Raw genomic sequence first — 15,295 nt, 5'->3', positions numbered from 1 at the left:
AAACCCGCCCTGCAGGCCAGAGTACTGGGTGTCATTCTGGACTCCAACCTATCCTTCCAGCCCCAAGTCCAATCTTTAACAAACTCGTGCAGACTCCACCTCCGCAACATCGCCAAAATCCGCACGTTCCTAACCCCAGAAACCACTAAACAGCTCATCCACTCTCTCATCATATCACGACTCGACTACTGCAACTCCCTCCTCACTGGCCTGCCTCGCCGCTGGCTATCCCCGCTTCAGTCGATCCTGAATATGGCTGCCAGACACATTCACCTTTCCGACCGTTCTGTCTCCGCCACCCCGCTCTGCCAATCCCTCCACTGGCTTCCGATTGCGCAACGGATCAAATTCAAAATCCTAACGCTGACGTACAAAGCTGTCCACCATACTTCCCCGAACTACATCACTGACCTAATATCCAAGTACCGCCCAGCACGCACACTCCGCTCCTCACAAGACCTCCTTCTCTCTAGTTCCCTGGTCTCCTCCTCCCATGCCCGCCTCCAGGACTTCTCCAGGGTGTCACCCATCCTCTGGAACTCCCTGCCCCAACCCATCAGATTATCACCTACTCTCCTCTCCTTTAGGCGCACCCTGAAAACCCATCTCTTCAGGGAAGCCTACCCCACCCCCTGCTAACTTGCCGACCTCCTCCACTCCTCCTACCACTCCATCCCCCACAGCTATCTCCTCCTGTGCCACCATCCCCTCCCTCCTAGATTGTAAGCTCGAAAGAGCAGGGCCCTCGAACCCCTCGTGTATCACATTGTATTGGTATTGTTCTGTCACATGTTCTGTCCCCCTTTGTAATGTACAGCGCTGAGCGAACTATTGGCGCTTTATAAATACTGTATAATAATAATAATAATAATAAATTCAGGGTTAATCATTTATGGCAGATCCAGGTCCATGACAAAAGTTACCAGGCAGTCTTTCTCCAATATGAAGCCCATACCCAAGGCTTCCAGTGCCCTTTTGCAACTAGAGGGAGCACACAACAAAAAGACGAGTGAGGGGGTGACAGGACAAGGGATGAAGGGAAAAGTCCAGGGAAAAAGCATAAAGGAGGCTGGGAGAGTAAAGAGTCCTGGAAAGGGGAAGGGGAAAGGGGATAGGAGCTAAGAAAGGGGAGGGAGCGCAAAGGGGAAAGAACCAAGTCTGTCCCTCTCATCCGCAGCCCCAGCCCCCAGTTACTGTCTTGGAAACAAGAGGGAACAGGGTTGCCCATCCCACAGCCAAGATTCATAAAAGTACACACAACTACAGCCATATTGGCCAGACAACTGCACTCACAGGACAGATCCCTCCAGAAGTCTCCAGATACTAGTATTCATATCTGAAGCATATGATTTTTGTAGTCATCCATTGTTTTATAATAATGCTAGCATGCCCAGGTTTTAGAAAAGGCAGAAATTTTGTCTTGAACGGCATAGGCTAGCTCCTCCATCTCCTCCAGTCCACAATGCCAATAGGGATCAGGGGCTGTCAGAAATATTCTATGGAGCAGCGAGGGAACCACAACTGTATTTTATTGGCATTTTCCTGCATATGCACATTAAGTGTACCCTTATGGGCTAAAAAATGGTCTGTTCCTACTCCTCGTTGTCCAGGTGGCAACCCAAATCCTTCTTCCACACTGCACACGTCGTGTCTGACTTTGGAGAATGGGCCTCAAACAGCAAATGTATAAGTATATATCAGAGACATAATGCCTCTGAGATGAGGTCCTTGTATAAATCAATTCAAAGTGGGTCCAATCTCTGCAGAAAGTCCTTTTTATTGTCTGTCCCAGTCAGGAATTCCCAAATCTGTAAATACATCCAAATGGGCACTGTTGACTGGGGCACTCGACTACCCAACGCTTCGTTTGAGTTTTCCCCTATGAAAGAATTGGTAAGCACAAGGATGGTTAAATGGTCAAGCTGTATTTAAGAAGGGCCCAGTCATACCAAGCATGAACGCTGGGTTCAGTCTGAACAGTGTCAATGACTCTGGGAGTGAGGAGATCTGGTAGGAGGCACAGGCCCTTCGGAAGCATCACAAAAGGGGCCAGAATTAGAGGATGAGCAATTTTTAAAAGTTTACAATGTTCAGGCTTTAGCCGGACAGCAGACCATCTCATAATATACAAGAAGCAAGGAAGTACATTAATTTTCAATGCTGCCGCACATCCCAACCATGATAGTGTCTTAAAATCCCACTTCTTCAAGTAGTCCTAAATTCTTTGCACTAGCAAAGCATAATTTTGGAAATATAGTTGAGAGACATTGACAGAGAACTTGATCCCCAGATGAGTTGTTGCTTCCTCCTGCCAGGCAAAGGGGAAGTTACATTTAAATTGAGCCATGCCCTACCGGGTCAAGCTTATCAACTTAATTGCAGGGTTCGGCAGGTATTTGAGGAAAGCTACAGATTTGAAAAAACAAAATGTTATTTTTGAAATTTCCTAAGATGTTAAAGCTTATAAGCAATTTTAGTGATTAAGTTTACATATACTTTAATTTCTGTATACAGAAGCTACAGTTTATACTTAAATTATTGTACTATACTGTATTATACTTATCAGTTGCAAATGAAGTGACCTTAAAAGGTTGTCTTGTTAAAAGATAAAAACCCATTAAAAGAAAACTGTATTGTATTATCAGCTTTGTGTTATTATTGTAACAGTTACCTTACAGTAATTTTTGATGAGACTTTAATATTTTAATTTACTTTATCACAAAGTGATCTGTATATCTTGGGATGTAATTAGCAATAATCTTAATACTTAAAGATTAATGTGATAAGCTCATTTACTCTGTTGTTTTCAGACCTGACTCGAACTTAAATGGAAACAAAGAAGCAATAAAGCTGGCCATAGACAGTATAAATTGATTTAGAAATACACCGAACTAGATGTAAAATTATAAGATGAAGTCACTTTTTGGCAGTGCCACTGTATCCAGGTAGTCACAGATGCCCCGACTTCTGAATACAATAGCTGGCAGTGGACATTCCTCCATTCACACTGTTTAGATTTTTTCTCATTCAGCCAACAGTGTATGGATACCTTCAGCAACAATCTCTGACACTAATTTACTAAATAAATAAAATAGAGATTAAACCATTAGGGTACGCCTAAATTGTAGGCTGGCATCTGTCTACCTGATGTACATTGATGTTTAGTGCAACAAGTGCCACCCTAGTTTTCATGTGTGTTGGACATCCAAATAATATTATCGTTTGTGACCTCTGCTCCTATAAGAGCTCTTTCAGACAGGTGCTTAGTCCTGCCCAGGGGCGGACTGACCATTTGGAAACTCGGGCACTGCCCGAGGGCCCGGGGTCAGTAGGGGGCCCCATGAGATGCCACTGGTACCTTTTTCATAGGCTTTGTTGAGTTTGGGCAAGGACACAGGGGCCCCATGATCCCCTATTGCCTGGGGGCCCCATGAGTTGTCAGTCCGCCCCTGGTCCTGCCCTCTGTGCAGGGCTGGTTTTTCTGCATCTGCTTTCACCTTGGGGTTGTGTGCAGGCAGCCCTTAGAAGTGGATACAGATTCAGACACAGTTGCATATCAAGACTTGACATGCAGGCAGGAGCAGATGCAAGGAACCAAACACAGGACTGTAGGGGAAATTTACTAAAATTGGAGTGTGAAAAATCTTGTGCAGCTCTGCATAGAAACAGATAAGCTTCCAGGTTTTATTGTCAAAGTTTAATTAAACAAGCTGAAATAAGAAGCTGATTGGCTACAGTGCACCGCTGCACCAGATTTTGAAGGCTCCATTCAACCCCTTCATTCCATTTTTCAAGTGTTTTTTTCAGGCGTTTTTGAGCAGATTTGCAAATTGTATAGGCGTTTTTGCTGTGGCCAATAGAAACCTGTGTAGATGTATCCAATGAAAACCTGTTTAGATGTAACATCATATCCTGCCTCTGTTTCCTGACTGTGCTGATATTCTGTGCCTTTCATCATGTGTGCAAAAATGTGCTTAATGGCATATGCAGCAGCATCTAAAGCTTTGTATTTGGAGGAAGAGGAGAGACGAAAAAAGCCAAGGTATTGGGACCATCCTATCCTTGCAAACCAGGAACAGTAAGGTCAATTCTGGGTGATGTACAATGATCTTTGTGAGCATGAGAAGTTGTTCGAATATACACGGATGTCAGTGAAAATGTGAGTGCATCTCTTTATCTGGACAAAGTTGTTGCTCTAATCAGGTTAGTAGGACGATTTCCATCATAAACAGCCATAGATGGATTGAATCTCAACTGGTCAATTGCCACCCGATAATTGATCCCTCTCTAGGCATGCCATCCCCCATCCACAACCACTGTCTTAATACATAAATTTACAAATTTTAGTTCTTGCAATCTTTGGTTGAGGGTAAAAAAAAAACAGTGCATGTCTTGCCTCACAAACACCCCTGTGCATGTTCATGTACCTGCTTCTCAAAGTTAGATGAATTTTTCACCAAAACTGACCAAGTGCTATGGAGTAATGGACTTGTATGATTCAATAAACTATTGCGTATAACATATTTTCTTTCTTTGCAGTTTGATGAATTACTTGAAATATTGTCTGCACATTTAGAGTGACAAGACACCACCTTTCAGAACAGTAATTTTTGGAAATGTGTTTTTCTATTTTTTGTTAAACACATACACCAATACAGTATGTAGAGTGAAACACACAATATATGGTTTATCTTTGCTGAACTTTATTAAATTTTCAAATGTTCAATAGTACAATTATAAACTTCACAACACAACAGTCACAATACTTGACCAAAAACATTAAAAGAAAAAAGAAGAAACCAAAAAAAATGAAATTAAAGATTTTGGTAGGTATCACAATCGCGGCGTCAGACCCCAGCCCTTCTCACCAAACGCGTGACCGAAGGACTAGCCGATCTAAAACCGCGATGTCACGTGCGTAACAATGCCACACCCAGCTGCACCCTGCACAAAGATTTTCCAGCTAATTGGACCACAATCGATGTACTAGCAGCCCATTGTTACTGGGTCAGGTTAATTACACAATTAACCCTTCAACTGCCACCACCTCCTTTTTGTACAGAGAAAGAGGAAACTCGGCAATATCAGTTATAACACTATAATGGTTGAGGTAATCGTCTGTATAACATGGTTATACAGAGGGTTAAACAAACACAGTAGCGTTCTCTTTAGAGGCAGGAATTCGTAAATTGCAATAAAGTGCTATAGAAACAGTTCAACACTTTCAGAAGGAAAGATTTATTACTAAAAGGTCAAACGGGTGCAATAAAAATATTTACAGAAAAAGATGTAACTAAGATATATATAAAATATACAGAGACTAACAGCACAGCAAAGAGATATCAGAGAGAGGTGAAAGGGTTAAGGTACTTGCCAAAGTCCTAGGTTAGCAGATCCAAGTTTCAGAGTGAAAGGGCACTTGTCTCCCCAGGTGGTACTAATGTTAAAATGGGAGATGTCTTCAACTTTCTTCTCTTAGGCCTGACAGCCCAATTTGTAGTTCCCCAGCAGGGGGTGTCTCTGAAGTCAAGGACCAATACCCTGTTTAGGGCGTGGAGGTCTGGGTGTTGACCTAAACTAGAGCCAAAATCTCATATTTTGCCTCATAACTTTTCCTATGCACAAGTGACATTCCACCCGTGGGTAGATTATTATGCAGACACGTCTGAGGATTGATTAGATATGAATTATGAAATTATACACTGAACGGTTCACGAGATCTATTTTTCGGCTTTCCTATATATTTGAGACAAGGCGAGTGATCTATCAAATTGTTCATCTTCTCTTAGTCAATCTGATGATATGTCTGGTTTTTATGTAAGTCTCTCATATTACAAGATATGAGACATAGGGGGAAAACTGGATTTTTAAAAGTATTAGCTGATCCCGCTTTCCTTGGAATGTCTTGAACTCGGGGGAAAGCTTGCCTTATCTTATACGAGGTGTTACATTTTACAGGTTCTTTGGACAGCTCGCCCCAGCTCCTTTGGGGACTTTATAGCTCCTAGCCCCCTGCTGGGCCCTGGCCTCCTGTGACACTCCTAACACACATACACACTGGCCAAATGTCGCTGTGACTCTCAGAGAGGGAAGGGGTAAAGTATGAGGGGAGAAAATGGATATTCTCAACAAAATGGAGGCCTACGTCAGTCTCTGGATATACGCTGGTTACAGTAGGAAGGAAGAGAGTCATAGAACCCCTCTCCTGTAGAGCAAGCAACGGGATCGTTGGCTGGGTGGGTATATTTTGGGGTGGTTGGGAGAAATCCATAGAACTGATGTGGGGGTGGCATAGGTAATTGGGAGAGATCTTGAGAAGTGTAGTACGGACTTGAGGGTGGCACAGGAGGTTGGTGTGGAGGCAGCTCAACCACATTAGGGATTATTCACTGAGGCTGTGCTGGTGTATTTGTGGCCTGGGAGCTTAAATATCGCTCTTTAAAAGAGGCAATAAAATGTATCATTCTAAATCTCAGCTCTGCTTACAGCTCCTTAGGAAAATTATTTACCATGCCCTCCAGACTCCTTAGGAACAGCAACTGCTCACTGTGGTTGATTTTGTTTAGATAATTCAGACATGAAGTCAGCTAGGCAGTCGTATCTTTGAGTCATGGTGAGATATCTTGGCTGCCTTATGCTTCTACATCTGACCACATTTTGTGAGGTTGATGTTACTTCTTCCTAGGGGGGGGCTTCAGGGTACTTGGAGAGCTCAAAAGTACATCTGGAAGGTTGACCCCAGCAACAGCATCGATTTCCACGTGCAGTGTGTCTTGGCTCCCTTCTTCAGCCTCTTGTTCCCATGAGCTCTGTGTCATACAACCGTAAGAAGCTTTGTAACATCTTAATGCAAGAGAATGCAGCTCATAAAAAATAATAGTGGAGATCATGACTTACTTCCCCATTTCGAGCACTGGAATTAAAAATTTCATCTCTTTTGCATGAATATACTCAGGAGGAGCTGAGGCTGCCTGTCTGTTTCTAAACTCCTTGTGTTTATACCAGAATCAGACAAATGCATCCTTGAACCTCTTCCACTTTAACTTGAGAATTTTAACTGAAAAAAAAAAATTTTTTTTATTCCTTAGGTACATAGCAACTGGTCAATCCCTGGCTAATCTGCACTTTTCTTTCATGGTGGGAAAATCAACAGCAAGCTACATCATCAGAGACACTTGCTCAGTTATATAGGATCTTTGAATGATGTGGTTATGAAAAAGCCAACAAGGGAAGAGTGGTCCTCTATTGTCCAGCTTTTCTAGGAGTGCTGCAATATTTGTGTTAGAGTCATTGATGACAAACACATAAAGATAGTCAAGCCAAATGCAACTGGCAGCAAGTACTTTAAATATAAGAAATACTTTTAATTTTTACTATTGGCTGTGGCAGATGCAAATTATTTATTCCACTATATTGATATAGGGTTGTATGGGAGTAGGTCTGATCCCAGTATTTTTGCTCCGTCTAACTTTGGACAGATGCTGCGGGACAAAGACCTGAATCTGCCTGAGAACTCACATTTGCTAGGAACAAGAAGTCCAGATCTGCCGTTCATCTTTGTAGGAGATAAGGCGTTTGCCCTAGGTACCTACATACTAAGGCCCTATTCTAGCCTACAACCTAAATGTAGAAAAAAGTGTTTTTAACTATCGCCTCAACAGAGCACGTAGAGTGGTGGTATGTGCTTTTGGCCTCCTTTCCAATAAGTGGCATTTTTTGCACACTGCTATCAACTTAAATATGCAAAATACAATCACTGCAATTAAAGCAGCATATACTTTTTGAAGATGCACCGATGCACAACATGGCAAGGGCCCAGTGAAGTGGAAGTCGTGGCACTACAAGTGGAGAACAAGTCAGGGATGAATTCAAATCATACTTTATGTCTCCCACAGGAAAGATACCCTGGCAGCTTGATGCTATAAAATATATAAGATGACAACTTCAGCTCTGGCAGACCGGTTACAATAAAAACCTACTTTTTCTTCTCTATTTTTTGGAATAATAAAAATATTCAAACACCTTTTTCTGGTTTTTAATGATGTGTGATGTTATAGGCTTGACATGCTTTTGAAAATCTTTCCTGTACACCAGGGGCCCCCAAGCTTTCTAAACAAATGATATATTTACTGTCCTTCAGGGGGGCTGTCAATGCCCTAATGGGCATTGACAGGATCACTTGTGGGTATTGACAGGCATCTGTCAGGGTTCTGTCCACAGCAGAAGTTCTAGGAGACCTGGCACTCCTGCCAGTACCGTGCATGGCCGCAGAGGTGCACGTTGGCAAAGATCCATACGCATTGGCACACGGACGCGAGCCGGAACACGCATGGACACTGGCGCATAGTTGTGCACGCATTGGCTCAGTGTGGCACCAGACAGCCTTTATAAGGAGGCTCATCACTCCCTCAAGTTGCTGGTTGATCTCTGGCTCCCCAGTACCATTGTCTGTGTTCCTTGCTATAGTGATTTCCTGTTACCGACCCGGCTTGCTGTTGGACCTGTCTTCTGTGCCTGACTCCTGACCTGACCCTGGCTTGGCTAATGGATATTCTCTCCCGCTCCTCTGTGTATGACCCCTGCTACTCTACTGACTATGTCTGCTCCAATCTCCACCTGGCACTTGACCTTGGCTTTGAACGGACTATTCTGTGGTCCTCTGTTTCCCTGAAGGCTTGCATACCTCTCACAGGCGCCACCTGTCTGCAGACTCCATTCCAGTGCATCAGCTGTGCTCCTGGGTGTACCTCTGACCAGCACTCCTACAGGCGACCTGTGCTACTTTGGGCCCGACTCCTGCTGCCCCATATCCAGGGGAGTCTGGAACTTAGACACAAGGGAAGCCCTCTCTCTATTGGCCTCCATCACCAGGTACGTGATACATCACTGAGGGCCACTGAAAAGCAGCACTCATATAAAACACCGATAGGCGGCACCGATGGGCACTGATAGGCAGCACTGATAGGAGGCACTGACTGGCACTGATAGGCAGCACTGAACTGTTAGGTTGCACTGATTGGAACTGTTAGGGGGCATTGACAGGCACTGATAGGCAGCACTGATAGATGGCACTGATAGGCAAAACTGATAGGCAAAACTGACTGGCATTGATAGGCGGCACTGACTGACACTGATAGTTGGCACTGAAAGGCAGCTCTGATGGGCACTGATATGTGGCATTGATGGGCAATTACAGGTGGCATTGATGGGCGCTAACACGTGGCACTGATGGGGCTACATTGATCATCAGGGCACTAATCATCAGTGCCCTGATGATCAGTGTAGATGTCCCCTCTGAGGATTGCCAATTACCAGCTCTCCTCCTCACGTGCTGTCAGCATGAGCAGAGGTCTGCCGATAACAGGTGTTTTCTATTTGCATGCAGTCAGCAGTGATTGGACACAGCTGATCACATGCCAGAGCTGACGTCATCGGCTCTTTACCGGGGGGCACAAATGCACAGTTAGAGTGGGAGGACATCATATGATGTCCTCCCAGAATGAATTCATTATTTCCTTATATGGTGGGAGGCTTTTAAACAGTCAGTAAAGTCAGTAAAAAGCAAAAAATTATTTAGTGTAGCGCTAGAAGTGAGACTCCTTATATTAACAAAAGTGTCTAAAGAAGTTCACAAAAAACTGATTTCTCAAAGTGTCCTGCACTAATACACATACAGTGCCTATGATCACCAGTGACCATTTCTGCTAAAAATTGCATCATGAGTCTTCCCACAATAATACATATGCGCTCACCCCTCCAGAGACCTCTATATTATAGGAGGTCTGTATGTGCCTGATGTATGATGTGTGTGTGTGTAGGAAAGAGATGACAGGAAGGAGGGGTGTGTGTGCAGGATGGAGATGACAGGGAGGAGGGTGTGTGTGTAGGATAGAGATGACAGGAAGGAGGAGTGTGTGTGCAGGATAGAGATGACAGGAAGGAGGGGTGTGTGTGCAGAATGGAGATGACAGGGAGGAGGGGTGTGTGTGCAGAATGGTGATGACAGGTAGGAGGGGAGTGTGTGCAGGATGCGGATGAGAGGAAGAAGGTGTGTGTTTTGTAGGATGTAGAAATTCTGAAGGACCCTCTGCACACTGGTATATACCAGTGTTGTTTTGTAGGATGGAGATGACTGACAGCTATCCCCACCAGATAAAAACATCAAATAGCTGCTGCTTGCTCCCGCCCTCTTCCCCCACAAAAAAAAAAAACAGAGGGAGAGAGCCCAGCCATCATTATCTTCTCCCAGATGGAGATGCAGACAGCCCAAATTGCAGCACTGAACATACCTCTTCTTGGGTCCACTCCAGCGTCACACATGTCGCAGTTCAAGGCAGAAGGCGGCTGGTATATTCATCTTCACCCCTCCGAGTCTGGCCATACTCCCTCTCCGAACACCACCCAATCACTGACAGGCAAGGGGCGCCTAACCTTCTTGCATGCTGACTTCATGGAAGAGGAGGAAGTAGGGGGAGAATCTGAGTCTGTCTTAATGTTTACCCCTGGGTTACCAGAGCGCCGTGGCGGTGTTTTGTCTGAGTGACTGTCCGTGACAGACGTGAATTTTCGGGATTCTGCCTGGGACAAGGACTGAGCGGGACATCAGTCTGTTTTCCATAAATTTCCTGAGCAATAAAGGACTGTTGGGAATTGTGGAGGTGATATTTTTCTGCATAGAGTGCTCCTCTCCAGTTGGGGAATACTTGGCAACCAGTAACGTGTAGTAATAGGCTCAAATGTTGTGACTGCATGGCCATGACCCCTTTTTGGAAAGTAGACACCCCAAGAAATTTGCTGAGAGGCATGTTGAGTCCATAGAAGATTTTATTTTTTTCCACAAATTTTTGAATTAGTTTTTTTTTTGTTACACAGAGATGTGTCTTAACGGATATATTGTTCACGTATGCCATGGCTTTTGTGGAATAACACACCAAAACACAATCTTCTACTTCTTCCGATATGGGAATACCAAATGTGAGATACTTTTTGGCAACCTATCCACATACAGGCCCCCAAAATCCAATGACCACTTTCAGGCTTTCAAAGGGCATATTTCCTCATATCACCTCCACACTACCTATCACAGTTTCGGAGGCCCTAAAATGTCATGATAGTACACCCCCCCTTTTTGGAAAGTAGACAATCCAATGAATTTGATAAGTGGCATGGTGAGTATTTTGCAGATATCATTTTTGTCACAGGGTTTTGAAAAAAGAAAAAAAAGAAAAGAAAAAATACAATTTTGTTTTCTTTCTTCGTTTTCCAAAAACTAGTGGCAACAAATGATATCTGCAAAATACTCTTATGCCACTAATCACCCACTCTTCTAATTGAAGAACAAGCCTTTTCTGGCACCTTTCTTTTGTTTACATGAAAAAAAATTTTTTTGCTAGAAAAATACTTTGAACCCTCAAACATTATATATTTTGGCCCTAGAGAATACAATGTCGGGTGTTGCAATTTTTTATGTCACAGGTTATTTGAGCGTCAGTTTTTCAAATGCTAATTTTTTTGAAAAAAACATACTTTTTGAATCTTAATGCACAAAAACACAATATATTGGCCAATTGTTTGATAAAATATAAAAGCTAATGTTCTGCCGAATAAATAGATAGCAAACATGACATGCTTTAAAGTTGCACATGCCTGTGCAATGGTGACAAACTACGTACATTTTCAATATTGATAGGAGACGCTTTAAAAGCCTTAACAGGCTTATGTCAGGGTATATTTACACTAGAGGTCTAGTGCTAGAGTTAATTCCCCTTGATCTGACGTTTGTGGTGATAACTCACATGCACGGTGCAATCTCAGTTTACATGCAGACACGGGACCCACAGTTGCGTTTCTCATTTGCGCATGAACACGGGGGTGATTTTTTTTTCCTTAATTGTTAATTCTGATTTTTTTTTACACTGTCCCTTTCTCTTTTTTTTTTAATCACTTTTATTGTTATCACAGGGAACGTAAATATCCCCTGTGATAGCAATAGGCAATGACAGGTATTCTTTTCTGAGAAATCTGGGGTCTATTAGACTCTAGATCTCTCCTCTGCCCTTAAAGCATCTGAGCACACCAAGATCAGTGTGATCAGATGCTTTCCCAATTTAAAAATGGTGCTGGTAATTTCCGGCAAAACGGAAATGATTAAATGCTCATACTGTCCGGTTTCTTAGAACATAGAGATGAGTAGAGCCATTCTGGTCTCTGATCAGCTCTATGGTCAGATGACAGAACTGCCAGCTGCATTCTTGGATTCCTTTGTGAGACAGGAGAGCCCAAGAAAGCCATGAAAGGCGGCGGGAGGGAGGAGACATCCCTTCCCGCTGTTTGCAAATATGATACAGCAGCTAATTAGCCACTAGGATTGCTTTTACATGAAAGCAGACTACCAGGTAAAAAAAATAAAGGTTACCAGTATGATACCTGTATCTGCAGGCATCATCCCAGTATAACCACTCAAAGTCCAGCAATGTACTAGTATGTTGCTGGTCCTTGCTGGGCATATATGTAAAAACAGAGAACATGGGCATATGATGAATCAGGTTTGTGGACCAATATGACTGCAATTCATCCTTTTTTGTAATGCCTATTTTGAAGGTTAGGCCCAAAAAAGTTTTAAATTCAGAAACCAATATAGATTTCCATGTGAATTGTCTGGCAAGAGCTGAATTTTGGTGAGCAGTGATGTATTGTTGTGCGTATAAATTGCTTTGGCCCACAATCAATTGATACAAATCTTCCGTGAAAAACAGCAGCGGGACTATACACTAGTTCTGGCAGCGAACAGGGCTGATTCTGCTAACACTGAATTTTTGGAGACACTATACAAAGTAGGCTCTAGTATAGTTCTGTGCACCATAGTACCATTATACTATTCTGGGGGGGGGGGGGGGGTAGGTGATCAGGGATTTTGTTTTTCCACTTTGCTTTGCCATAGCAAATACAAATTATTGCTCTGCAATGCAAAGCTTGAGTTAAGTTCATGACAGTTCTATATAATAGTGATCTGTGATATGTTACAGCATGCTGAGCAATGTGTGGTATTTCCAATGTTAACATGCATTGTATTAGGCCAAAGGGGCTACCAGTGCATGGCAATGGCCAAAAAATGGATCTGCAGCATTGTGATGAGCAGCAATATGGTCAGCTGGCACCCTATGTACTTTTGTGATTGAGTGATATTCTAAATAAATTGTTCTGGTGCTTGCAGCCCACCAATCGCAACATATCAGGCAGACTTTGTCGGAATAATTGAAGCATTGGCAGCACAGTGGCTAACTGGTTAGCACTTCCACCTGACAGTACTAGGGTCGCTGGTTCAAATCCCAACCCCAGCACCACCTGCCTGGAGTTTGCATGTTCTCCCTGTGACTGTGTGGGTTTCCTTCGGATACTCCGGTTTCCTCCCACACTCCAAAGACATGTTGGTAGGTTAATTGGCTCCTGTCTAAATTGGCCCTAGTATGTATGAATGTGAGTTAGGGACTTTAGATTGTACACCCCTTGAGGGTTAGGGACTGATGTGAATGTACAATATATGTATGTAAAGCGCTGTGTAAATTGACGGTGCTATATAAGTACCTGAAATAAATAAATAAGCATTGTGACCATAACATGTAAACACACCTGTCTGCTGCCTATTTCAGCTTGGGGGTGGGGTTGGTACGTTGCAAACACGCGGCTCAACCACTCATTTTTACCTCCCTAAAACTACACATCTAAATGAAGCCTAACATTCATATTTTTTAAAGGCTTTATTGAGTCAACATGTTTAGAGTAAATTGATTTAAAAAATGACATATAAAATTAAAAAAATACAGTGGACATTGATTTCACAAGCATGTATTTATTTTGATAGTAGCATATTTTCAAATGTGAAAACAATTGTACATGTGAATAACCTGCTGATTATTTTATTATTTGAAACTTTTTGTCTGTGTCTATTTTATATAAGTGTAGATACTATAACCAACACTAGAAATACTCTTTAGAAACAATAATTTTACATGCTTAATAAAATTCCATTATTGTTACACCTATTATGTCGATGATTGTTATAGTGTATCAGTATAAACTTTGTATTTCAAAAATCCCAACACTATATCAAATATATAATTTTTAGAAATGTGATTTACATATATAGAAGTTATTTCTTTAGGGATGTGTCTCTCTGTATCAGTCCTCAGTTTAATAATCATAAAGCAATCTAAACATGCTATAACAAATTCTTCTTTTCCTTTTATTTGCTGTTTCCATTCATGTGGTTTGTACCGCCAAATAAGGTTGTATGTTGTCAAATCCACTTTGCAAAATTGAAGCCAAAATGTAATGACCTGCTTTCAATAATGCTATTTGTAAAGATATCCTGCAATTATTACATCACATTGAGGCTATATTCTTTTAAATTGTACGACTAAAAAAATAAACATACACAGTTTACAAATATGATTACTGCAACCAGCAATTAGCAGCTCACCAGTTCTTAATATGCTGACTGCATTTGAATTATATTTTTTCAGGATTTTTCCCCCATTATTTTTACCTGGAGCTCCTGCTAGAAACATACTTTCATGATAAGGTGACAGAGCTCACCACACTGTATCTATAGAGAAATAGTGCTACCTCCATTGGACAGGACTACAGAACACCTTCTCTTCTTCACTTCTCCATAGCACAGGGAGGGGTTTTGAAGTCCACAGAAAGAGCAGTGAACAATGTAATGGATTAGAATGCAGCATAGGCAGACAGCACAGGTTTAAGTAATTACTTTGTTGAAAACAAAACAATCTCTTCTCTGTGATCATTCTGAAATGCAGGGATTATAACAAACTTTGTTGCAAATTCCTACCAGTATCTCATCTGAAGGAAAATCTGTTTATTCTATGTCTTTTGGATAATGGTTCTCTATGGGAATTACTTTTTCATTATTGATCATCTGATGCACTTGCAGGGCTCTAATGAGGAAAGTTGCAGTTCCCAAGTGATTAACCATTTAGAAGCATCTCACCAAAAATTAAATTTTTAATGCAGACAATGTTTAAAATCTGACTTGCATCCTACAGCATATTTCTGGGAATTCAGTGAGCCAATCACACAAGCAGAAAATCACATTACCTGCACCTCCATGTTGCCATATTGCATTTAATTTTTCATAAAATAACAGATTGAAAGGGAAAGGTCATTTTTTAATACCATTACAGTACAATATAGCTTGTGCTGCAAATGTAAGTAATATAATTTTTTAATTGTTTTCTTTTTTTCACAAAAGTGGAGTTACCCTTTAACCACTTGC

General features: G+C 42.1%; 1 pseudogene; it reads left to right on the top strand.

Annotated features, from left to right (window-relative positions):
* Positions 1-3,977: 3,977 nt before the first annotated feature.
* LOC149473555 (uncharacterized) lies at positions 3,978-8,023 on the top strand (annotated as a pseudogene).
* The last annotated feature ends 7,272 nt before the right edge of the window (positions 8,024-15,295 follow it).

This window comes from Staurois parvus, unplaced genomic scaffold, assembly GCF_062004578.1.
Source record: "Staurois parvus isolate SC_StPar_1 unplaced genomic scaffold, SC_StPar_1.0 ptg000014l, whole genome shotgun sequence".
NCBI classification, from domain to species: Eukaryota; Metazoa; Chordata; class Amphibia; order Anura; family Ranidae; genus Staurois; species Staurois parvus.
The sequence above is the reverse complement of the archived record's forward strand: the minus strand, read 5'-3'. Positions and strand labels throughout refer to the sequence as shown.